Raw genomic sequence first — 26,760 nt, 5'->3', positions numbered from 1 at the left:
CGAGTATATCATCTAAGTACACAATGAAAAAATCATCTAGAAATGGTCTCAATACATCATTCATAACTCTCATGAAAGTAGCTAGAGCATTTGTAAGACTGAAAGGCATAACAAGCCATTCAAACAATCCTTGTTTAGTTTTAAATGTTGTTTTTCAAATGTCCTCTTCAGCTATTCTAACTTGATGATAACCACTTCGTAGATCTAACTTAGTGAAATATTTTGCATAGCTCAACTAATTAAGCAAATCATCAATTCTTGGGAGTGGATAACGATTCTTTACCATGATTTTGTTCAGCGCATGGAAATCCACACACATTGCCAAGTCCCATCCTTCTTTGGTACCAAAACAATGGGAGAACCACATGGCGAAGTAGATGGGTGTATGATACCTTTGTTTAGAAATTCTTGAATTTGCTTCCTGATTTCCATGCTCTCCATAATTGACATGCGATACATGCCAATGTTTGGAAGTGGAACATCCTGTTGCAGCTGTATCTCATGCGGAATTCCCCTCTTGGGAGGTAACCCCTTTGGTTCCTGAAACATCTCGCCATGCTTTCTTTCCACATCAAACAAATTAGATTTCAATTTTTTATCACAACCTTCAAAAGATTCATAATCAATATCATTCTTTTCCTTGATCATGAGAAGCAAAAAAACTTTACTTGCATTTACTAGTCTCTTCATATGCCTCGCATTAACCAAATAAATTTTCAGCTTTTTGCGATGGGCTCTCACAATGTACTCCACTCCATTCTTGAGCAATAACTATTTTTTTTCATGGCGATAAAATACTGCTTTCCTATCATACAAATATGGACTACCCAAAATTATTCCTGCGATGTCAAGTGGAACTACATCTAACTCAAGTTCATCAATGAACTTTTCAGTAATGGCGAACTTGAATAAACAATTCCTTGTAACTTATAAGTTTGCATTGTTGACTATCCAACCCAATGGATATGGCTTATAATGAGGTACAATGTCAAGGTTTAGTTTTTTAACCAAGTCTTATGAAATTAAGTTTGATTGTGACCGACTATCGAATAATGCATCAATCTTGTATGATTTGAAATTACCCTTACATGAAACAATTATATTCTTGATTCTTCACTTGGAGTGTTGTTTTGACTATTTGAGGAACTAGAGCTTGCAACAACTTCTTTCCCTTTTGTGAACATGGCTGAAATCTTGGTCTCATCACTAGAATCTGATCCAAGGTCATGTTGTGTGGTAGCGGTTGTCTTTTGTTTTCCCTTATTGTTTTGTTTCTTTGGTCTTAGTTCAGGATGTTATTTCCAACAATGGGCTTCATCATGCCCAGCTTTCGAACAATGTTGGCATATGGTTTTCTCCCCTTCTTTCTTCACACTTGAATTCTTCTTTCCTTTCCATTTTCCTCCCTTCTCTTTCTCCTTACCCTTGAATGGCTTCCTATTACTACCCTCTTCCTAAATTTTCTTTCCTCTAGGTTCAAGGTGTGTGGCTTGCCTCATCTAAGTTGTTTGGATTGTTGATTCATCGTTCATACCACTCTAGATTCCCCACTTACTCCATATGTAAACATAGTCCCCAATATATTTCAACAATGTATCTTGGGAATTCAAGTTTACTCCTAACAACAAAGCCCTCTTTCTAAACTATTGGGTATAGTCTTGGACTGTTTGGCCTTTGAGCTGCCTAAAATTCTACCAACTCATAATGGCTTTTTGCATATAGGATAAAGGATAAAACTGTCTTTTAATTGCAGAAACAAATTCAACCCAAGAAATGGATATCTTACCATGAATTCAAATTTCCTCTTGAGTCTTTGCTTCCCACCAGAATAATTGATGCAGGAGCATGTGACTTGGAGGAAAAATCTTCAAACTTAATTCCAAAAAATCCAAAAAAATCTACAGGCAAAGGAGTGGGGTCCTTTAGCCAACAATTTCCATGCTTTTCTAGTTTAAGATAGGGATAGAATTAAGAATAAAAGCATTTTGTAATAATCGCTCATGGATAAGCGATAATAAGTTTTATGCATGATTGCTTTAAAGCACTCTATGTAAAAGGCATGCTTTTGTATGGATAAGGACCGAGAGGGCTTATCTACTATATATAAAACGAAATAACGGGACGCTCAGAGTTAGAGAGTGTCGGAAGTATTATCATTTGAGAAAACCTCTCTCTGTGTATCTACATTGGTGGTCCTCTGTTAATTGATAATTGTATGTGTGTATCAGTTCAATTGCTTTCTTCTGAGTTTGAATATCGATGAATTAGCCTTATTTTCCCATTAATGTTTAGGCTGAAGCCTTTAAAATCATTTTTCCTTCATATCGGCGAGCGCAGGCTTCTTAAATCATTGTATAGAGTTCTGCGGCCAAAACTCTGATTTACACAGAAAATAATGAAATTACTTAGTCCGAACAGAGTTTCGAATTTGAAATTTTATTGATTTTGGTTCATACCCATATCGGGTCCGAACCTTATCGCATCGGAGAATCGCATGTGGAGTGGAAAGGTGCCTTGGAGCTGCCGAAGTCCGAAACCCTGACAATCCGGACTTGAAATAATATAGAGCAAGGCGGATAAGTTATGAGGTCCGCAAGTGTATCGCATCGCAAGTTCGAAGCGGAGGAGTTCATCCCTTGGAATAGTGGGATTTCTGATTGCAATCTCTGATAATATATATATTATCGCATCTAAGGAAGGGAGATGGAAGGGCCATTTAAAGTGCCGATAGTGTAATTATTCAGAATTAACACGAAGACTGTTTGAAAGTCGCAACAGTGGTTAAAAGCGCCGATAGTGTATTTTGTTCCTTTGGAACAATATCCCTGCCAATTGTGTATTTTCCATTGAAAACATAGTTTCCTCATTTTTAAAGCATCGATAGTTTTTTGTGTAATTTCTTGGGAATCATAGTCCTGATAGAGTATAAGGGCTCTGTGTAATAAATTACAGTAATAACAAGGATTGGTGTTCTAGAGGAAAACCAATGAGGCTGTCAGTTTAACAGTAAATGACTGATACGCCAATAAGTGTAGAAGGAGGAATTTGGCTAGATATTAAAGAAATTGTAGCCATATTGCGAGGTTGTCTATATCGCCTGCACCTAGGCCACCATTAGTGGTATCAAAGCAACCAGCTGACATTGAATTGAATCTCAGAAGCACCAGAAGGAAAGTTAATATGGCTTTCAGAGTTAGAAGAGGACGAGGACGTGGTGGAAGAGGACAGCATGTTGCAAACGTTGAAGTAATGGAAGCTATGAAACAGATGCAAGCTAGATTGGATGCATTAGCAATAGGTAGAAGCATAGATGATGGAGATGTTAGTGAACTTGAGGTTGAAGCTACAGAGGAGGAAGTTGTAGCAGTTACTCCTGAGATAAGGTTCTTTCAGTCAGTATTGAGATCCACAACTAGGCCAAAGACTGAGGTGTCAATATATGAAGGAGGACTGAATCTAGAAGAATTGATAGACTGGATTAATGGCATGGAGAAGTTCCTTGACTATGAAGAAACAAAAGATGAGAAGAAAGTAAAGTTTGTTGTCACCAAGTTAAAAGGCCATGCAGCGCTTTGGTGGGATGGTGTGCAGACAGAAAGGAAGAGACTTGGCAAGCAACCAATCAAGAATTGGAGCAAGATGGTAGCAAAGCTAAGAGGTAAGTTTATGCTAAGTAATTATCAGCAAACCTTGTTCAGATAGATGTAGAATCTTAGACAAAGGTCTTTGATAGTGAAAGAATACAAAAAGGAATTCTACAAGGTAAGCATAAGAGTTGGAGAATCCCAAGATACAGATGAGAAGGTGGCTATATATGTGAATGGCCTTAGGATGGATATTCAAGATGAGATAAGTCTACTGTCTCCTAAAACCGTAGAGGAAGCTTATCAGATAGCACTGAAGTTGAAGAAAAACTCATGAGGAAGCAGTCTGCTAGAGGGAGAGGTAGTCTCTGAGGAAGGGGAAGTCAAGGTGGTAGAGGGAGATCTACAACACCTAAAGATGGAGCTAGCAATAGCTCAACCAAGCATGCACCCACATGAGGTGATTCAAGAGGCAGAGGGAGTTTCTCTAGAGGAAGAAGACGCAGACGAAGAGGTTGAGAAATAAGATGTTATAGATGTAACAAACTGGGACACAAAGCTTTTGAGTGCCCAGAGAATGCAGAAACAACTAAGAGGAATGCCATTATTGCTCAAGCTGAGGGAGAAGAAACAACAACAACAGTGACAGAAGAAGAAAATATACCAAAGGGAGGAGAATCTTTGGTAGTTAATAAAGTTTTTCTTAAGCCATCAAAGGAGGTAGTTGAACCATCACAAAGAAAGACTTTATTTAGGACAATGTGTAAAGTCCAAGGGAAATGTTGCCAGATGATCATTGATAGTGGTAGCACTGATAATTTGGTCTCTACAGAAGTGGTGGAGAAATTGAAGCTGAAGACAATGAAACATCCAACACCTTACAAGGTGTCATGGCTACAAAAGGGAAATCAACTGTTAGTAAATGAACATTGTGAAGTGGAATTTAGGTGGGAAAGTATAAAGATAAAATTGTATGTGATGTGATGCCAATGGGTGTGTGTCACATATTGCTTGGAAGACCTTGGCAATATGTCAGAAGAGCCATGCATGATGGGAAATGAAACACCTACAAGTTTGGAAAGGATGGTGTCAATCATACGTCGTTGCCTCTGCGAGAAGAAGATGTATCAGGAAAGAAGACTGATCCAAAAACTCTGTTACTAGGAGGAAAGGAATACTTGAAGCAAATTGAAGAGAATGAGGTAAATTTTTCTGTAATTTGCAAGCCCAAGGTAATAATGACTTCTACTAAAATTTTTGATTTACCCATTGAAATTCAAGAAATGTTGGAGAAATATTGTGATATTATTGTTGATGATTTGCCAAATGAGTTGCCACCCATTAGAAGAATTAGCCATCATATAGATTTGATTCCTGGAGCAAGTCTACCTAACAAAGCAGCTTACAGAATGACTCCTACAGAAAATGAAGAGGTTAGGAAGCAGGTGCAATAATTGCTTGACAAAGGGCTGATCAGAGAAAGCTTGAGTCCTTGCGTAGTACAAACAGTGCTTAGTCCAAAGAAAGATGGAGGCTGGAGAATGTGTACAGATTCAAGAGCCATCAATAAAATCACAATCAGGTACATATTTCCTTTACCTAGAATTGAAGATTTAATGGATTGCTTGAGTGGAGCAAAGTATTTTTCAAAACTAGATCTTAAAAGTGGGTATCATCATATAAGGATAAGAGAAGGAGATGAGTGGAAAACCGCTTTTAAGACAAATGAGGGATTGTATGTGTGGGGAGTAATGCCTTTTGGGTTCTCAAATGCGCCAAGTACATTTATGAGACTCATGAACGAAGTTTTTAAAGATTTCATTGGTAAATTTGTAATAGTATATCTGGACGATATATTAGTTTACAACAGGTCTAAGGAGGAGCATATGAGGCATTTGAATTATGTCTTATAAAGGCTGTAGTAGGAGACATTATTGCCGAATTTGAAGAAGTGTTCATTCATGAAAGAAGAGCTAGTGTACCTGGGTTTTGTTATTTGTGTTGAACAGCCGGAGATGGATCCAGAGAAGATCAAGGCAATCATGGAGTGGCCTTCACCCAAGATTGTTTTGAGGTAAGAAGTTTTCATGGTCTTGCTAGCTTTTATAGAAAATTCATCAAGAATTTTAGTAAGATCAATGCACCTATTATTGAGACTATAAAGAAGGACAAATAACCATTTATATGGACCACTGAAGCAAAAAGAAATTTTCATCTATTAAAGAAGAAAATCACTGAAAATCATATTTTGGTTCTACCTAATTTTAGTAAACCTTTCCAAGTGAAGTGTGATGCCAGCGGAGAAGCTATTGGAGGTGTATTAAGCCAGGAAGATAGACCTATAGCCTACTTTATTGAAAAGCTAAATGATTCCAAAAAGAAGTATTCTTCTTATGATAAGGAGTTCTATGCAGTTGTGCAGTCATTGAAGAAATGGAGGCATTATTTAATGTCAAATGAATTCATCCTTTATTCAGATAACCATGCACTACAGTCTATAATGCAACAACCAAAGCTTAGCCAGAAACATGCTAAATGGGTAGAGTATCTTCAAGGTTTCCATTTTGTTTCGAAGCATATAAATGGCCAATCAAGCAAAGTTGCAGATGCCTTAAGTAGGAGGAATATATTATTTCAAGAGAGTCAAGTCCAAGTGTTGGGTTTCGATTTTCTTAAAGAATTGTATGAAACAGATCCAAATTTTAAAGAGGCATTTGAGGCTTGTAAAAATCCTATTTTGATGGATAGGAGTAAATGGTTGGATTAGTTCTTACAAGATGGACTGTTGTTTAAAAAACATCAGCTGTGCATACCAAACTATTCAATGAGAGAGAATTTAATCAAAGAAAAACATAATGGAGGACTTGCAGGACATTTTGGTGTAGAGAAGACTTATGAGCAGCTAAACAGATTTTATTTCTAGCCAAAAATGAAATCTGAAGCGGAGAAGTATGTGAGAACTTGCAAAGTCTATCAATATGCAAAGGGAAGACGCCAAATCATAGGTTTGTATATCCCATTACCAATTCTAGATAGGCCTTGGGATATGGTAAGTATGGATTTTGTTTTGGGCTTACCAAAGACTCAAAGAGGTAATGATTCAATTTTTTTTGTAGTGGATAGATTTTCAAAAATGGCACATTTTATTCCATGTTATAAGACTAGTGATGCTTCTCACATTGCTAATTTGTTTTTTAAGGAGGTTGTAATATTGTATGGGTTGCCTAAGAGTATTGTCTTAGACAGGGATTCCAAATTTGTTGGACATTTCTAGAGGAAATTATGGAAGAAGCTGGGAACTAAACTAAGTTTCAGTTCTGCCTATCATCCACAAACTGATGGACAGACTGAAGTTGTGAACCTGAGTTTGGCCAATGTTTTAAGGAGCCTTACTGCAGAACATCCAAAGCAATGGGATCAAGTGTTAGCACAAGATGAATATGCATATAATGACTCACCTAATAGGAGTACAGGACAGAGTCAATTCCGTTTTGTTTATGGAATGCATCCAAGAGGAGTAACTAAGTTAAGAAACTTGGGAAAAGAAGAAATGAGAAGTGCAGAGGGTGAAGATTTTGCTTTAGAAATGCAAGCAATACATGAAAAAGTGAAACAACAGCTGCAGGATAGAAACATCAAGTACAAGACTAGAGCATACATGAGAAGAAGAGAGGTGAAATTTGAAGTTGGAGATCTAGTTTTAGCACATCTTAGAAAGGAGAGGTTTCCAAAGAGGGAGTACAACAAATTGAAGTTCAAAAAAATTGGACCGTGCAGAGTGTTGAGGAAATTTTCTACAAATGCCTATGAGATAGAGTTACCCCTTGATGTTGGAATATCACCAATTTTTAATGTTGCAAACCTGTACAAGTATGAAGGTGAAATTGCAGATGATACAGCGCAAGATCAACAGAACCAAGAGATTGACAAGGTAAAACAATTACCCACAACAAAGAATTTGCAGCCAGAAAGAATTTTGGATAAGAAGGTGTTTAAGAAAACAAGGGGACAAGAGTACTTCCAGTATTTGGTAAAGTGGAAGAATCAGCAAACCGATGAAGCTACTTGGGTTACAGAAGACATGCTATAGAAACTGGGCAGTTCTGTAGATGAACTCATGTGCAAGAACCCATGAAGAATTTTGTCCTCAGGAGTCTGATGTAGGAGCATGTGACTTGGAGGAAAAATATTCAAACTTAATTCCAAAAAATCCAAAAATATCTATAGGCAAAGGAGTGGGGTCCTTTAGCTAGCAATTTCCATGCTTTTCTAGTTTAAGATAGGGATGGAATTAAGAATAAAAGTATTTTGTAATAATCACTCATGGATAAGCGATAATAAGTTTTATGCATGATTGCTTTAAAGCGCTCTGTGTAAAGGGCGTGCTTTTGTATGGATAAGGACTGGGAGGGTTTATCTACTATATAAAAAACAAAATAATGGGATGCTCAGAGTTAGAGAGTGCCGGAAGTATTATCATTTGAGAAAACCTCTCTATGTGTATCTACATTGGTGGTCCTCTGTTAATTGATAATTGTATGCGTGTATCAGTTCAATTGCTTTCTTTTGAGTTTGAATATCAATGAATTAGCCTTATTTTCCAATTAATGTTTAGGCTAAAGCCTTTAAAATCGTTTTTCCTTCATATCAGCGAGTGCAGGATTCTTAAATCATTATATAGAGTTCTGCGGCCAAATTTCTGATTTACATAGAAAATAATGAAATTACTTAGTCCAAACAAAGTTCTGGATTTGAAATTTTATTCATTTTGGTTCATACCCGTATCGGGTTTGAACCTTATCGCATCGGAGAATCACAAGTGGAGTGGGAAGGTCCTTTGGAGCTGCCGAAGTCCAAAACCCCGACAGTCCAGACCTGAAATAATATAGAGCAAGGCGGATAAGTTATTAGGTTCACAAGTGTATTGCATTGCAAGTTCGGAGCGGAGGAGTTCAGCCCTTGGAATAGTGGGATTGTCGATTGCGATCTCTGATAATATATATATTATTACATCGGAGGAAGGGAGATGGAAGGGCCATTTAAAGCGTCGATAGTGTAATTCTTCGGAATTAACATGAAGACTGTTTGAAAGTCGCAACAGTGGTTAAAAGCGCCGATAGTGTATTTTGTTCCTTTGGAACAAAATCCCTGCTGATTGTGTATTTTGCATTGAAAACACAGTTTCCTCATTTTTAAAGCGTCGATAGTGTTTTTGTGTAATTCCTTTGGAATTATAGTCTTGATAGAGTATAAGGGCTCTGTGTAATAAATTGCGGCAATAACAAGGATTGGGGTTCTAGAGGAAAACCCACGAGGCTATTAGTTTAACAGTAAATGAATGATACACCAATAAGTGTAGAAGGAGGAATTTGGCCAGATATTGAAGAAATTGTAGCCAGATTTGCGAGGTTGTCTATATCGCCTGCACCTAGGCCACCATTAATGCTGCTCCTTCTAGCCTCAATGAAGCCGACTGGATCTTTATTTCATATTCTTGAAGCTTCTGAATTCTGTAGTATACCTCCAATTTTTGAATCCAATTGTCTAACTTTTCTGCATTCACTTCACCATTGTACATAGGAAGTTCAATCTTATTGTCCAATTTGAGTAAGGGTGTTTTTCCTTTTGGGGTTTTTGAATGAGTATTGGCAGATTCAGTGCTAGTAGTGGAAGGTGATGTTGTATGTGATGATGAAGATGGTGGATATGGAGGTGGCTTTCCTCCACTACCCTTTGAATCCTTCTTGTCATCTTTTTTATCCTTTGAGCTTCCTTCTCCATGTGGAGGCTTAGAACTCTCTCCAACCATTCTAGTGTTCCTCTCTTCATAGAGGACATTAACCATCTTAGTTAAAGTCTAGAAATATTTCTTGAATTCTTCCTCTTCTAAAGAAGGACCTTCAAGCTCTCTTTCTCCAGACATAATGGTTGTGGATTCAGGCTCAAAAACTAGTACTTCTTGTACCTCTTCAATCTAAATCGAAGGAAAAAATTGAGGAGTTTCAAGTGCAGCTGGAATTGGAACTTTGGGTGGTGGATATTGTGGCCTTGTGGCTCTCCTTTTGGGAATTACCTTAGGATTTGCAACCAACAGTTTCTCTTCTCCTCTTTGCAACTTTAACCTTGTAAGCATCACAATTTTGCAACCATTAAAACCCTACTTGCAAAAAAATAAGCAATCAAGCAAATAAACCTTTTCTCTAATACCAACTTGATATGTTATTGAATGTTAGTTTTTCTGTGCTAATTTCAATTACAGATTTATAAACAAATGCTTGTTCATTGATTCTTCTGCATAGGTTTCCTTAGGTTGTTTGGTGATTTTAAACGAGTAAATTACATCAAGTTTAATGTGACATTCATGAGAAAATTAGCTTAAAAGACAAGTGCTGAACAACAATAATGAAAAGTACAACAAACCATCAAATAGACACATAACACAGTGTTTTGATGAAGGAGTTCACCCCTCCTGGGATACATCTCCTTGGTCCAGCTTCCATGGCTTGGACCTCTGTATTAGCTCAATATGGAAAAAAATATTGTTTAAAAAGCTCTACTGCTCCTGATATCTACACTAATGTGTTCAGAATGTCGAAATCAGCTAGGAACACCTTTTCTTGAGCTCAATTTCATCGAAAAATGCTCCAATTATGGCTCAAATAGTTTTTCCCTACAAATCCTCCTCCAAATCAGGAAGAACTCCAGTTAGGGCTGCTAAATCTGGAGGCAAGCCCGAAAATAGTGGAATCCTCCAAAATGCCGACGTTTTTAGCTTCAAATTTAATTAAATGTTAAACGGGTTTAATTATCCACTAATCTGTGACTACCGCCATAACTACGCAATTAGGGCTAATTGTAACCATTGGAGGTTTATGCAGAGGTAACATGTGGTGTTAACCATCGTGGTTTCATTGTTTTGTCTGCCGGTTGACATAATTGTTTGGTGTTAACTGTGTCGCATTCACATGGGGAGGGTTGGCTCTCCCATAACCGCCAATCCTCAACATAACATCATTCAAATACATATGGAATGAGATATGGTTAAGAACCATGTGGTAGCGTAGACGGTTAAGAGTTGTGGACTGTGTAGTGGATATCATAGGGTCGAACCCTGATGCCTCCACAAAATTTTGTTCCTTTGCGCCTGAGTCTGCAATGGCTGTTGGGAGGTGCCACGTGACAACCTCTAGACTTGCCACATGGCACTCTCATTGGCCGAGAATTAACCAATGAAACTGTGCCAATACACTTGCCACATCACCAAGCTCAACCAATCACATTGTGACACTTGGCAAGATCTGATTGATCTGTTGACCAAAGTTGACCCTGCCTAGTCACTTTCCATGTCAACTATACGGACTCCTGACTGTGCAGTGACTGGGCATTTTTTTTTTGCAAAATTTTGCTTGTTTAGTAAATCGAACAGAACTTAATAACTTCCTCATACAAACTTGGTTTTTAGTGAAACGAGTTGCATTAGGATTGTTTTACCGAGACAGACGCAGTCATTTAGGTTTCGAGCCATTATGAGAACTTTTATTTTTGAGCTAAATATTGAGCGCTTGATCATTTACTGAAAATTAAGATGTCATATAATTAGAATATGACAAACTCATCAAGAAATGGCCTCAACACATCATTCACCACGCACATGAATGTAGTGAGAGAATTACATAAACCAAAAGGCATAACTAGCCATTCAAACAATCCTTGTTTTGATTTGAGTGTTGTCTTCCAAATGTCTCCATCAGCTATTCTAATTTGATGGTAGCCACTTCTTAAGTCTAGCTTAGTAAAATACTTTGCATATTTAATTGATCAAGTAAATCATCTATTCTAGGCAGTGGGTAACGGTTCTTTACTGTAATTTTGTTCAATGCATGAAAGTCCACATAGATGCGCCATGTTCCATCCTTCTTTGGCATTGAGACAATAGGTGAAACACATGGCGAGGAAGATGGTACGATGATCCCTTTATTCAACAATCTTGAATTTTCTTCTTAATTTCTACGCTTTCCATCACTAACATCCTGTACATACCAATGTTAGGAAGAGGACAATATCAATGCAACTGTATCTCATGTTGGATTCCTCTCTTGGGAGGTAATCCCTTTGGTTCCTGAAACATCTCATCATATTGGTTAACAATGTCAACCAATTCATATTTCAAATTTGAATCACAACCTTTAAAAGCTTCATTGTCAACATAATTCTTGGGTTTGATCATTAGAAGCACAAAATTCTTGCTCGAATTCACTAGTCTTTTCATCTGCCCTGCATTAACAAGCGAAAGATTTATTTTCTTGCTATGAGCTCTCACAATATATTCTACTCCATCTTTGAATAAATGATATTTGTTTTCATGTCTATGGAAGATAGCTTTTATGTCATACATGTACAAGGTACTGTGATGAATATAAGTCATAACAAGTAAATAAATAAAATAAATGTAAATATTAAATAATCAAATATTGATTATGTTAAATAGTTATTAAGTTAAGTGAAAAGGCATGTCTAAAAGACATGCCCAGTCACGAAAGGACACCTGCTTAGGTATATATATGCGGGTCGTCATTGTAACAATCATCACTTATACATTTTTATATATAATAAATTATTATTACAAAATACCTCTTGTGTATTTTTACATTCAAGCCAACAAGCTATAAGTTTTGTTGCTTCAGTGGTATCAGAGCCATGGAGCGCAATATAATCATGTGAGTCTTTGAACGTTGTTCATCGCACAATGTGCCATTACATTCACATCCTGATTGTGTTGAACATTTTAATAAAATTCAAGAAGTATTTTAGCGATTAGAAAAATCATGTGCAGGAGTTAAAGCATGTCTAAAGGAAAGCAATAATAAGGAAGATGATAGGGACAGTGAGGAAACAAAACCATCAGTGAAGGTTGAAAGTGACGAGGAACCAAAACAAAAGAATGGCAACCAAGGGTGAACAAACAGTAAAGGCTATTCCTGTGAAGTATGATAAAATGGATACAAGTAGCAGTGAGGAAGAAACTTCTGAAAGCGATGAGGAACCAAAATTGAAAAAGGCAACCAAGGTCCAACAACCAGTAAAGGGAATTCTTGCAAAGTATGTCAAAATGGATACAAGCAGTAGTGAGGAGGAATCTTCTGAAAGTGACGAGGAACCAAAACCCAAAATGGAAACCAAGGCCCAACAACCAGTAAAGTTTGTTTTGGCCAAGCCACTTAATAAGGGTAAAATCAGCAATGAGGAAGAAACCTCTGAAAGTGATGAAGAAATGAAACCAAAAACGGTAACCAACATCCAACAACCAACAAAATTTATAAAGAAAGAAGCTGCAGTGATTGGATTGGAGATCCGGGTGGTAGGAAATGATAGTGGTGAGAAGCTTTCAATAATTCCGGGGACCTTGGCCCAGTTGGATACAAATGCCCGCCACTATTCTGATAATGGATACAATGACTTCAATACATTTTATATGCAGGAAGCTATAGGAACAATAGGAGGGTCAAGTGGGTCACCTGTAATTGATTGTCATGGACAAGCAGTTGGACTACATGCGGGCGGTGATGCGACTACTTCTACCTCATTTTGTCTTCCACTGGATCGAGTGGTAAGGGCCTTGAAAATTTTACAAGATTGTGAATACCAGGACAGCAGTGCAGTCCATATTCCTCGAGGAACACTTCAGATGACCCTGCTTCACAGAGGATTTGATAAGGCACGTCAGTTAGGACTTCAACGCGAGACTGAGAAATTAGTGAGAAAGACTTTTCCTGAGGGGACAGGAATTCTTATTATAAATTCCGTGGTGCCTGGAGGTCCTGCTCATAAGATGCATTTAGAGGCCGGGGATATACTTGTGCACGTGAATAGTGATATTGTGACACATTTTGTGAAGTTGGAAGCATTGCTGGATGATAATGTTGGAAAGAATATCGATTTGGAAGTTGAGAGGGGTGGTGTTTCTCTAAATATTACTTTGGAGGTCCAAGACTTACATTCTATAACTCCTAATTATTTCTTGGAAGTCAGTGGTGGCATGATTCATCCTCTATCCTACCAGCAGGCTAGGAATTTCAACTTAAGCTGTGGTCTAGTATATGTTGCCGAACAAGGGCACATGCTATCAAGTGTTCCTTGTTATGCGATCATTAAAAGATTTGCAGGGAAGGAAATTACACAAGTTCAAGATTTTATATCTGTTTTGTCTAAGCTATCACCAGGGGCGCGGGTTCCGTTAAAATATGTGAGCCCTAAAGATCCCCATCGAATTAAGTCTCTTTTGGTTACTGTTGATAGACATAAATGGTATGCAGCCCCTCAAGTCTACACTCGAGATAATGTGACTGGACTGTGGGAAAGGAGACTTGCGATTACATCTTGGGATGCACAACCACAAAGGTCATTATCAAATGGAGAAACACAACCACAGGTGTCATTATCAGATGGAGAAGCGTTTACTGCAGTTAATGAATATCTACAGGCATGGAGAAATAGTGACACGGTGTCTCCTCCTTCAGAGCGAAATGGAAGGGTCCAAGTCACAGAAGTGGCGGCGAAGGAAATTAGAGGTGCGTGTGTGATATCGAGATATATCAGACGTTCACGTCGGAATGGATTTGAATTGGAGAATACCTGGAAAAGTGTGGACATACAACGCTTAGACAAAATGTGAGCAGTAGGAGCATACACGCCATCAAGCGTTGGGGATTACGTCGTCGTGCTTCCACCCTCGACTCCCATTGTTCTGACAGCCACCGTTCCAACAAAGACCTCCGCAATCAATTTTTTGTTTTCCACCTTCTTATCGTGCACCTGTGGTAGACCCTTCATCAACACTCCGCATCGCATGTCCATCGAATACCCTCCAGGTCGCTTGTCCACCGTATCAATGTTTCAAGTATTTACGTGTGGGCAACGTTTCGGTGAACATGGTGATCAAGTCAACGTTCTGATGAACATGGCGAAAAGGTCAATGGGATATGTCAATCGCACGCTAGAGAAGCATATTAATTCGACACACAACAAACGACTCTACGTCCACCCTGCCAGCTGAAGCCTGTTAACCTTGTCTGCTGTGTAAATCATGGTGGGCCAATGTTGTTGATAAGTAGAGCGTAAATCGTGGAGGGCCGATGTTGTTGATAGGTCGAGTGTAAATCATGGTGGGCTAGTGTTATTGATACATCGTACATATTCAAATCATTGTGAATTATGGTGAAACTTATTCATAACGTGAAATCCTTGTTAGCTTTGACGTAGTGTCCTTATTCACCAAGATTCCTCTTGAAGAAGCCATTCAGGTTATAAAAGAGGTTACTAATCCAGGGACTGCAAGGTTGGCCGAAATCTTCTTGCGATCAACAGTTTTCACCTTCCAGGGAACATATTATGAGCAGACATCTGGAGTGGCAATGGGATCCCCCCTTTCGCCAATCGTGGCCAACTTATACATGGAATATTTTGAAAAGAAGGCCCTGGAATCTTACCCTTTGAAACCAGCATGGTGGAAGCGATTCGTCGATGATACTAATATAAAATGGACACATGGTAAAGCAGAGCTTGACAAGTTTTTTATTCACCTAAATTCCATCTCCTCAGAAATAAAATTCACTATGGAGCTTGAAGAAAACATGAGCATCCCTTTTCTAGACATCCTCATCATGAGAAAAGAGGATGGCTCCATAGGGCACAAAGTCTTCAGGAAGTCAACCCATACAGAAAACTACCTCCACGCTGATTCCCACCATCATCCAGCCCAGAAACTTGGTGTTCTAAACACTCTTGCTATCAGGGCCCTTCGAATTTCTGACGCTGATCATCTGAATGAAGAAAAGAAGCATTTAGTCTCAACCTTTAAAGGTATAGGCTACAAAGAAAATGAGATTAAAAGAGCAATTTAGAAAGCCGAGAAAAGGATGTTATCTCATGAACCTAAGGCCCGAGATCAACCTGAGGGTGGTAGGGTTTTTCTACCTTACATTCATGGAGTTACAGATAAGATTGCGAAAATCCTAAGAAGGAAAAACATAAGCACGCAATTCTCAGCCCCTGGAACTATTAGGCAAGGTATGAGATCTATCAAGGATAATATTGATAGACATCAACTTAAAGGGGTCTATAAAATTGATTTCTCATGTGGGAAAAGCTACATTGGTGAAACAAGTCGCTCCCTGCAGACCAGACTCAAGGAACATGGAGCTGACATTAAGAATGAAAGGTCTCGTACTTCCGCCCTGGCAAAACATTCGTCAAAAACTAAGCACCATGTCTGCTTGGAAAGCGCCTCTATTATCGCTAAGGAAGAGCAACACCATAGACGAAAGATCAGAGAAGCTCTTGAAATTATCAAACACCCGCATAATCTCAACAGAGACAATGGTATGGAGATTAGTGGAAGCTGGCTTCCCCTAATCAGAAAAATTAACCCGCTATCAGTATAATAATAATAATAATAATAATAATTAATTCACAATTAAGCATTTACAATATTAATTATCATTAATTAATTAATCAATTTATTAATTACCCATATTAATTACTTCGTTTCTTAATATTAAAATATCTATTTTAATATAATAATAATAATTATTAATATTTATACTTTTAAATAATTTTAACTAATTTTAATATTATCCCATTACTCTTATAATACTTCTCCCAAATTATCAAAATCATATTGATAATAATTCCATTTAAAAATATAAATATCATTGTACTAGCAGATTTATTATATATAATTAAATAAATATTAAATACAATATTCTAGGAATAATATTATCAATATTATTCTTAATACAATATTCTAGGATTAATGTGATCAATTCTAATTATTATTATTAATTATTAGATTAATAAATAATAATTATTAATAACAATAATTCTTTATTAATTTCTTTACTAAGCTAAATAGTAACCTTTTCTTAAAAAAAAAAAAATAATAAATAAATAAATAAAAATTGTACCAACATATATTATAATAAATATTGAAAATTAATACAATATACCAAGATTAATATTTTTAACATTAATTATGATCCATATAATATTATTAATACTGATTATTATTATTAATTATTATAATTCTAATTATTATTACTAATTATTATATTAATAATAATAATTATTTCAATTAATATTAATAATAAATATTTATGATCAATCATTTATAAATATTAAATATTAATTCAATTTTCTAGGATTAATACTTTTTAACATTAACTATGATCAATATAATATCATTAATTCTAATTATCATTAATTATTATAATACTAATTATTATTATTATTAATTAGTATAATAATAATAATAATTATTAATAGAATTAATATTAATAATAACTATCATATTAAAAGTAACTAATTAATATTAATATTAATTTTATTATGATAATGATCAATCTTTAAAAATAATAATAATAATAATAAATAAATAAATAAATAAATAAAAATTAATTAATTAATTAATTAGATTAATCAGAGACAATAGACTTCTCATCAAAAATTATTTTTCAAAAATTGAAAGTCGACATTCATCTCTTTTTCTCTCCTCATTACTATTTAAACCCTCAAATAAGCTCTTCTTCTATCAAGCATTCAAGTTGTCCTGATGATGGATCACGGTTGGGATTTGAAACGTTGGCAGAAAATGGTTCTTACTGTGGATTCTTCGGTGACTTATTCGTAACATATTAATATGATATGAGTTAATTGAATTAATAAATAAAATTAGTTAAATTTAATTATTTTTATTATATATAAAAAAAAAAAGAAAAAAAATTAGAGTTATAGAGGGAAAAGAAAAATTAGAGTTATTTAAAAAAGAAAAAAGAAAAAAATTTAAAGTTATCGAAAAAAAAAATAAAAAAAAAAATCAAAATTATTAAAAAAAAAAATTAGAGCTATTAAAAAAAACAAAAAAATTTACAGTTATTGAAAAATAATAAATAGAATTAAAAAAAAATAGAGCTGTTAAAAAAAATCGATAACCCTAGATTCAAGACAGTGTTACCAAGCGAATTATTCAAGGCAGAGGTGCCAATGGCATCGAGTTACATATGCCGAGATGACAAATGCAAACTGAAGGAAACTGCCGACAATAAGCTTTGAGGACAAAGATTCTGAAGGAAGGGGCTATGTTATGAATATAATTCATAACAAGTAAATAAATAAAATAAATGTAAATATTAAATAATCAAATATTGATTATTAAATAGTCATTAAGTTAAGTGAAAAGGTATGTCTAAAAGACATTCCCAATCACGAAAGGACACATGCTTAGGTATATATATGTGGGTCCTCATTGTAACAATCATCACTTATACATTTTTATATATAATAAATTATTATTACAAAATATCTCGTGTATTTTTACATTCAAGCCAACAAGCTATAAGTTTTGTTGCTTCAGCTCCACAAAACTATGTCATAAATCTCTATCGGCACAACATCAAGCTCCACTTCATCTATAAAATTTGTAGTAATGGAGAATTTCAATACACTTTCTAGTAGCTTGAAATTGTGCATTGTCACACACCCATCCAAGTGGATATGGTTTATGATGTGGAACATTTCCAAGTTTAAACTTTTGACAATATTTTCAGAGATAAGATTGGCTTGAGAGCCACTATCGAAAAGTATATTAATATTGTTTTGTTTTGAGATCACCCTTATGTGAAAAAGTTCTATTCTCCTCCTTTCATTTGGAGTTTCATTTTGTGAGTTTTAAGAACTAGTGCTAGTAATGGATTCTTTTCATTTTAACCCCATGGATGTGATTTTAGTTTCATCACCTGAATCAGATCCCAAATCCTATTGAGTGGTTGCAGTTGTCTTTTGTTTTCCCTTGTTGTTGTTTCTCTTTTGTCTCATTTCGGGATGGAGCTTCCAACAATGAGCTTCATCGTGACCATCCATGGAACAATGTTTGCATGTAACTTTCTCTCCTTCTTTTCTGATAGACACATTTTTCTTTGCCTTTCCTTTGAAAGCCTTTTTATTTCCTTTACTCTTAAATGACTTTTTACGACCTTCTTCCGGGGTGTTTTTCGCTCTTGCCTCAAGATGAGTGGCTTGCACACACTCGTCATCTAGATTATTGGGATTAAACATTAATATAGTATGCCTAAGGTAATTATGTAAACCCCTTATGTACTTCAACAATGTGTCCAATGATTGCAAATCTACACCTAACATCAAAGACCTTTTTTTGAATTCTTGGGTGTAATCTTGCACATTTTGACCTTTAAGTTTGTCTAAAGTTATGCCAATTCATGATGGCTTTCTGCATATAAGCTAGAGGGTAGAATTTCCTTTTGAACTGATATGCAGGTAACAGCCACAGTAACGCTTTTGAGATTCGGGGTCCGTACTAGCGAAACATTAAGTGTCAACATTCTGACAAGGTAACAGTCGAGCAGAGAAAACAATCATGGGAATAATGCTTGGCTGAGAGAAGTTTCAGTCTACAAAAGATGCACAACAGAGGGACAAATCTGATAGGATTTACAGTACAGAAAATTAATTTGAGACCTGCGCACCTGGGTATGAGGGAAAGATGTTAGTTTTTCTATATCAGGAAAATGGGCAAAGCTGTAGGACAAGCATGCACAGAAGGGCCACAAAAACAAGTGGCTCATAGTTGAGCAGGGCAGGAGATCGCCCACTCTAATACCATGTTAAACAAACACACTTGACACTCCAAACAAGCTTCTACAGGAATAGGAAATGTAGATCTGTAGTGATAGGCTACTAGCCTGCTACAGAGATGAGGACAACTCATCTTTCTCTCAAAAAATGTTGCTACAGGTGAAAGAAATCAACTCGATGTTTTGCTTACAGCCCCAAGATGATTCCTATGCACGCAGATCCTTTTTCGACTCCATGTTGGTTGATTGTATTTCAGTTTTGCTCCATACTAGTTCTACATATGCCCTTTATATTTGGCATCTTCCGAAGACGACGAAATCCTGAAGAGAAATATTAACATAGAGCAGATACTGCTTTAGATCCATCCCCAACAGGTGAAAAGGATGAGAGATGAGGTGATAAAGCTCATTCCAGCTTTATCACCATGTTGATCCCCGCTCTAAGATAAACAATTTCAAGTATGCATTTGTGTTCTGGATTGAATATCATCACCATCCTCATCAAAATCTAGATTTTACTTTGACTTTCCTTTGAAAGCCTTTTTATTTCCTTTACTCTTAAATGAATTTTTACTACCTTCTTCTGGGGTGTTTTTCCCTCTTGCCTCAAGATGAGTGGCTTGCACACACACATCATCTAGATTATTGGGATTAAACATTAATATAGTATGCATAAGGTAATTGTGTAAACCCCCTATGTACTTCAACAATGTGTCCTATGATTGCAAATCTACACCTAACATCAAAGACCTTTTTCTGAATTCTTGGGTGTAATATTGCATATTTTGACCTTTAAGTAGTCTAAAGTTATGCCAATTCATGATGGATTTCTGCATATAAGCTAGAGGGTAGAATTTCCTTTTGAACTGATATGCAGGTAAAGGCCACAGTAACGCTTTTGAGATTCGGGGTCCGTACTAGCGAAACATTAAGTGTCAGCATTCTGACAAGGTAGCAGTTGAGCAGAGAAAACCGTCATGGGAATAGTGCTTGGCTGAGAGAGGTTTCAGTCTGCAAAAGATGCACAACAGGGGAACAAATATGATAGGAGTTACAGTACAAAAAATTAATTTGAGACCTGCGCACCTGGGTATGAGGGAAATATGTCAGTTTTTCTATATTAGGAAAATGGGCAAAGCTGTAGGACAAGCATGCACAGAAGGGCCAAAAAAACAAGTGGCTCATAGTTGAGCAGGGTAGGAGATCGCTCGCTCCGATACCATGTTAAACACACACATGGCAGTAACATAATATTAAAGATAAGCAGGCGAGTACATCTATTATTTGACAATGATATACATTTATAGTACATTCTGTGACCATTGGGTTCCACAACCCAAGGTCTCTTGGACTCTCATGGCTGTTCACATTCTACACCAACCCATAGAGGATTAGGTGTCCAACATTCCCCCCCTAATATGAAGGGTTATGTATAAGTCCAAGAAGAGAGCTGTAATACAAAATGTGTAAAAATGCATGGCAGCACTAGGCTGAATATTCTCTCTGAAATGTTGGTATAAAGGGCGATGGTTTAAGGATGAACACCAACTCTGGAATGCTTAGTGCAGTTCCCGAAACTCTTCCAAGTCTGGCATGAAGTCAAGTCTTCTGTTAGAGGAAGTGCTCCTGATGTTTTGAAGAAGGAAACCTTCAACCATGAAAGGGAGGTATCACCTCACATAAAAGGGAGAACCTCAACCTGAAAAGGGAGATCTCAACCTATGATGGTTTAAGGATTACCAACAACTTTGGAATGCTTAATGCAATTCCTGGAACTCTTCCAAAACTGGCAAGAAGCTGAATTATTTTGCTAGAGGAAGTGTCCCCAATTATTTGAAGAGGTATCACTGACTGAAGGCATGCTCAGGGGTATCTTTGTCTCTAGCTACAACTTTGAATCTGGTGTGGCAGGTCGTGGCTCAAGCTCGCTTGATGTGGCTTTGAAGCTTGTAGATGGCCATCATTTCCCCGCCTATCAAATATAAGGCAAGAAGATGAAGAGATCTCAACTGTAATACTTTTCAATATTCGAGAACAAATCTTGTTGTATGATTGAGATATTTTCTTGGCTTTTGAAGCCCATTGCCAAGAAGTGATCCATCCAAGATGAATCCTTGCTCTTGCAGGAGGTTCATTTTTGAAGCATCTGTTTGAAGAATTATTGATTTTATGATAGTGCTTACATGGATGAAGATCAAAACATTGATCTTTCATATGGCCAACTTGGTCACAGTGTTGGCATTTCAGAATCTGTTGTTATTGTTGTGGAAGAGGTGCAAAATCTGGAACAACTGAAGGTGAACTGTCATGAAGTAATCTAGCACTCTGAAACTGAATGGGCTTTGAGTAATATGGAATATGAAAGGACACGTCCTTGTCATATCCAAGACCAGTTCTATGCTTGTTGTGGACAAGCTCTTCCCAAAGTTTGATGATGGGCTTGGGAAGTGTAGGTTGGACTTCTAAATCTGTATTCACATTTTCTCTTGAATCAGCCTCAACTTTACTGTCTTGATTATTTTTTTCATGTTGATGGGAGTCAATTTTTGATTCAAAAGGAGAATTGTTCTGAATAGAAACAAGTTCAGAATCATGACTATACTTCTGTAACTCCTCTTGTTGTAGTTGTGATTCTAGCTGCAAAAAATCAATCTGTTCTTGTGCATATTGTAAGCAAGTTTGAATGTCAAAAAGAGTTTCCTTGCTAATGTTGATTTTTCTTTCAGTAGTTGACATAATTAGAGTTCTTAATAACTCTAATAAATTTCCAATTTGAGCCATTTTTAAACTTTAATAGGTCAATTCATCAACAATAATCTAAAATAAATAAAACTCAGTTCGCAACCTTCAATGTTTCAAACTAGCACAGAGAGAAACGCCAAAATTTTACAATACTAATGCAGAGAATACACTTGGTAATTTATCCCAATGGACAAAGATTGAATGGGCTGATCTGGGACTGTTTGAACCCAACTTGGCACTCCAAACAAGCTGCTACAGGAATAGGAAATGCAGATATGTAGTGATAGGCTGCTAGCCTGCTACAGAGATGAGGACAACTCATCTTTCTCTCAAAAAAAGCTGCTACAGGTGAAAGAAATCAACTTGGTGTTCTGCTTACAACCCCAGGATGATTCCTATACGCGCAGATCCTTTTTCGACTCCATGTTGGCTGGTTGTATTTTGGTCTTGTTCCATCCTAGTTCTGCATATGCCCTGTATATCTGGCATCTTCCGAAGACGATGACATCCTGAAGAGAAATATTAACATAGAGCAGATACTGCTTCAGATCCATCCCGAACAGGTGAAAAGGATGAGAGATGAGGTGATAAAGCTCATTCCGGCTTTATCACCATGTTGATCCCCACTCTAAGCTAAAAAATTTCAAGTATGCATTTGTGTTCTGGATCGAATATCATCACCGTCCTCATCAAAATCTAGATTTTACCGCGTTGATGACTTAACTCGCAGCAGTCGGCTGGCTGTGCATGCCTCAGAAAGGTTTTGGTGGACAGTGGCAGTTGGTTTGTAAGAGGGTATTGCAGCAATGTCACCAGCAGTCAAATCAAAGTCCAAGGAGAAGTCCTCAGTGAAAGATCAAAAGGTCTCATCTAAGCATGTATTAACAAATGGTGGCACTTCTGCCAGTGCATACAATCCAAGGCACATTTCATATGCTTGACTTAGTAACTGTCTCTTCAGGGGCCTCATTGCATAATGGGCAGTTTGACATTGATGATAATTCTGGTTCTTTTGCAACTAACATAGATTGTGATTCACTTTCCAACAATGGTAGCTGTTCTAGTGAATCAGAAGATAAAAAAGTACAAAAATGGAATAGGAAGATCAGAGAATCCACCAGGCTTGATAGGTGGAAATGATAGACGTGAGAAAATTTGTCATAAGAACGAAAGGAAGCATCAGCGCCAGAAAGAGAAGCGTGCACAGGAACTCAGGGACTGCTGTACGGGCTATTTCATGTCTAGAAACTTGGGAAGAGAATGCGCTCCAAATTGGTAGACTCCTCAGGATTATCCTTATCATTAATGGACATCTGTGGGCTCAATAGACAATCTATCTCCCACCAATGATTTGCCAGTTGCCACCAAGATGTGTTTTGGAAGTTTCCAAGATAAGATCTGACATATTAATAGAGAACAGTCTTCAACCACTACACAACAAAAAGAGTATTTTGATTTTGAAGAGAAGTTGAAACACATGATTTATCTTGCTAGCCTTTCACCATTGGTCACAATACCAATCCTAAAGACAACACTTGGATTATCTGGATCCAAAGAACACTTGTTGTGAGTGCCTTGGTGGAAATGCAAAATGAGCGACAGGTTCAGGAAATAGTGAGAGAGATCAATTACAATGAATTCATGATTGTAGGTATGTTGAGACCAGTTAGGGCCACAACAACATTAGCTTAGATGTTTCCTGACCATCCAACATCCCCTAGGGGAAGAATACAATGCTACTAGATAGAATATAATGATCCAGTTGGAGAGTTGCTTTGAAGTTGAGCATTTCTCTGTGTAGAAGATTTCCTAAACGAAAATCATTCAACATTCATCACAGAAAAACAACACATACCACAAATTGCTCTTCAAGGCAGAATCCAAAATATAAATGGTCGTGGCAGCAATTACGTTGAGAAACAAGGTATGACAACAATTTCAATGGGTGGAGGGCAGAAGTGATACACAGGTAAAGGCCACAGTAACGCTTTTGAGATTCGGGGTTCGTACTAGCGAAACATTAAGTGTCAGCATTCTGACAAGGTAGTAGTCGAGCAGAGAAAACCATCATGGGAATAATTCTTGGCTGAGAGAGGTTTCAATCTGCAAAAGATGCACAACAGAGGGACAAATCTGATAGGAGTTACAGTATAGAAAATTAATTTGAGACCTGCGCACTTGGGTATGAGGGAAATATGTCAGTTTTTCTATATCAAGAAAATGGGCAAAGCTGTAGGACAAGCATGCACAGAAGGGCCACAAAAACAAGTGGCTCATAGTTGAGCAGGGCAGGAGATCGCCTGCTTTGATACCATGTTAAACACACACATGGCAGCAACAGAATATTAAAGATAAGCAGGAGAGTACATCTATTATTTGACAATGATATACATTTATAGTACATTCGTGTGACCGTTGGGTTCCACATCCCAAGGTCCCTTGGACTCTCATGGCTATTCACATTCTACACCAACTCATAGAGGATTAGGTGTCCAACATAAATCATTCCAAGAAATTGAGATCTTACCATGTTTTTTGATCTCCTCATGGGTCTTTGATTCCCACCATACTAGTGTTGCACCCTCCATTCTCAAGGAAGCTAACTAAATATTTATGAAATCCTCTTAAAGGTTTTGAATCCCGCAATAGATCTCCAACTAACGAATCCAATTATCAAGATTCTTTGCATTCACTTCACCATTATACATGGGTAGCTCAAATTTAACATCAAGTTTTAAAAAAGGTGATTTACCAATTCCTTTTGGAGTGTGATGATGAGTATGAGTAAGGATTGTGTTAGTGGAAGAGGGTGAAGAAGCTTGCGAAGAAGAAGAAGATGAAGAATATGGTGGAGAGGGTGGAGGTTTATCTCCATTTCCATTACCTCCTCTTGCAGAGCCTTCTCCTTTGGGAGGTTTGGAACTTTCCCCTTGCAACCTGGTAGTCCTTTGTTCATAAAGGACCTTTACCATCTCTGTCATATCAAAGAAAGCCTTTCTAAAGGTATTCTCATCTTCTGTCATGTTTGTAGGTTCTCCTTCATGAGACATGATCTCTGGAGTCTCAACTACAACTCGAGGCTGAACTAGTGTTAGAGATTGTGGCAACCTTGCTCTCCTTCCCCTTGATCCAACTTCAGGGCTTCCAACCAACTTCCCTTCTCCTCTTTTGAGTTTTAACCTTGTAAGCATGACATAAACTTACAAATAATTAAATCCTTCTTTCACAAAGAAAACCTAGAGTTTTGATACCAAAAATGATCTAATTTAGAATATTAGATTGTTGTGCTAAGATCCTCCTTGGATTAGAAACAAAATGCTTTCATTGTTCTTAAGGATTCATGAATTTTTACAAGTGAAAAATGAGTTTTTATGTTAATTTGATGAGCAATTTAACATAAATAAGAGACTAAAAAACAACATAAACATGTACATAACATCATCAAAAGCACATTACAATAGGAACATGATAAAGGAGTTCACCCCTCCCGGGCTATGTCTCCTTAGTCCAGCTTCCAATGGCTTGGGCCTCTCTATTATGCTCAAAAGTATAAAAATATGTGTTTACAATGGTCAAATGTATCTGAAACCTGCTCCAATGAGTCTAGAATGTCCAAAAATGGTTATTTAGCCTCTTTTTACATTTAATTTGGTGGAAAACTGAAGAAGTTATGACCTCTCCTAGTTTTCCCAATATTCGCTCCACAAATTGCACCATTTTTGGCATGATCCTACAATTTCGCTCCAAAAAGTGCTAACTGGGTGTACATTTTGCCATGCGATAGCCATAAGCTATTGGTACCGATAGCACCATCGCAAATCGCAATCATCGGGAACCAGTGAGTCTTATGGTTTGTGAACACGACATGGGTGATAAGTGGCGGACCCATCATAATTGTCAATTGAAACCCATAATCTTATCACATCCAGGATCCATCGCAAATATCAATCGGGTGAGTCACGGGGTAACATATATACGGGAATCTACACTGTTCAATCTGTGATTACTATTATCGCATCACTACCCGGTACGCTGAGGGGCGATTTCTTTAGTACGTCCCTTCTGTGATGTGCGATTCCGATTCATTGCACCTTAGCTTGTTCTGGGGCCGATTCTTTAACGCCAACCCACCTATGATATGCGATTTGCGAAATGCGGGGCCAATGGTGGCTTGCCACTTGGCACTTCCCCATTCGTTGAAGAGTCCTACCACATCATCTTCTCCTACCATCTATCCAAGCCAAACCTGAACTTTGACTTGATCTAACTTCTTCGTATGAGCTCAGATTCGAGTGTCGTTCATACCATTGGAATCAAGATGACAAGCACTTCGATCTGAAGTTAAGTTTATCGATTTTCTACCACTTTGAGTTTTGAGCCTAATTTTGAGAACCTGATCAGTAGGCCATACAATTGTAGCTTCAATCCAAATATTTGACACAAGGGACTTGGAATATAGCATATAATTTACCGTCTCATTCAAGAATTTGATCTTTTGTTCCACAATTATGTTTTATTATGGATTATAAGGAAATAGATGTTGCAACTCAATAACTGTCTTTGCACATAGATGCTTGAGATATTTGTTCACATACTCCTCCCATTATTTGTATGTTAGATATTGATTCCCTTTCCTAATTGTTTTTATGCAAGAGATTTGAAGTCTCCAAAAAACTCAAAAACCTCTAATTTCTACTTGAGGAAGTATGCCCATGTGTACCTTGAATAGTCATTAATCAAGCTGAAAACATACTTGGACATGCTCATGGATGGATGAGGAAATGCACATG

General features: G+C 37.1%; 1 pseudogene; it reads left to right on the top strand.

Moving 5' to 3' along the window:
- Positions 1-12,525: 12,525 nt before the first annotated feature.
- LOC149139989 (protease Do-like 7 pseudogene) lies at positions 12,526-14,637 on the top strand (annotated as a pseudogene).
- Positions 14,638-26,760: the final 12,123 nt, after the last annotated feature.

This window comes from Pinus tabuliformis, chromosome X, assembly GCF_031772625.1.
Source record: "Pinus tabuliformis cultivar Carrire ecotype Pingquan chromosome X, CPIR1, whole genome shotgun sequence".
Classification (NCBI taxonomy): domain Eukaryota; kingdom Viridiplantae; phylum Streptophyta; class Pinopsida; order Pinales; family Pinaceae; genus Pinus; species Pinus tabuliformis.
The sequence above is the reverse complement of the archived record's forward strand: the minus strand, read 5'-3'. Positions and strand labels throughout refer to the sequence as shown.